The following is a 796-nucleotide window of genomic DNA, read 5'->3' on the forward strand; positions in this document are numbered from 1 at the left end:
GACGGCAGCGGGCCGGGCGGGGCCTGGGCGGGGCCTGGGCGGGGCCTCCAGCCGCCTCTCGCGCGCCCTCTGCCGGGCAGCCCAGCCGGTGCCCCTGCGGTTTGGGGAAAGGGGCCGCGGGAAGGAGCTGGTCCTCCGAGGCGTCTAATGCGCTTGATTTGGGGCTGGGGCTTCCGTTTGATTCGTGCGACCAGACAGAGCGGCTCCTGAGGAATAAGTCTGGTCTTTCCTGCCCCGCCCTGGGATTTCGAAACTGCTGCGTCCTCCTCAAATCCCATTTAAGCCTGAACCCAGCTGGTCGATAGAAAGAAACTAAGGGATTCAATTTTCAGGGATTTGTGTTTTTAATTCTTTTTCTTTGTAAATTGCGTATATTATGGACGTTTTGAAAGTTAAAAACATTTTTAGATCATACATAATAAGCATTATTGGATTGGGGATATTTTTCCTAGTTTTTGCTCACACTCATCTGTTTAAACACACTAATAAAAATTTTTATTGTTTTTTACTTCTCTTTCTCGATAGACTATCATCAGCATTCTGTGTTATATTGTCTTCATAATAGTCATTTGAAGAGGGAATTGGGATTTGGGAAGAGGAAGCAAAAAAGAAAAACAGATGGCGGAGATGTGTGTGGTGTGTCTGAAGGTCATTTTTATTTTAGGGTTTATTGAATAATTCACCTTATAGAGCTAAGAAACAAGCTATAGCAGGAGCTGACTGAGGGTTAGAGTACTTCTAAATTCTGTTTCAAAAATGCATGTGTTGTTTTTTTTTTAAGTACGTGTCAACTGCC

This window comes from Choloepus didactylus, chromosome 18 (genome assembly GCF_015220235.1).
Source record: "Choloepus didactylus isolate mChoDid1 chromosome 18, mChoDid1.pri, whole genome shotgun sequence".
NCBI classification, from domain to species: Eukaryota; Metazoa; Chordata; class Mammalia; order Pilosa; family Megalonychidae; genus Choloepus; species Choloepus didactylus.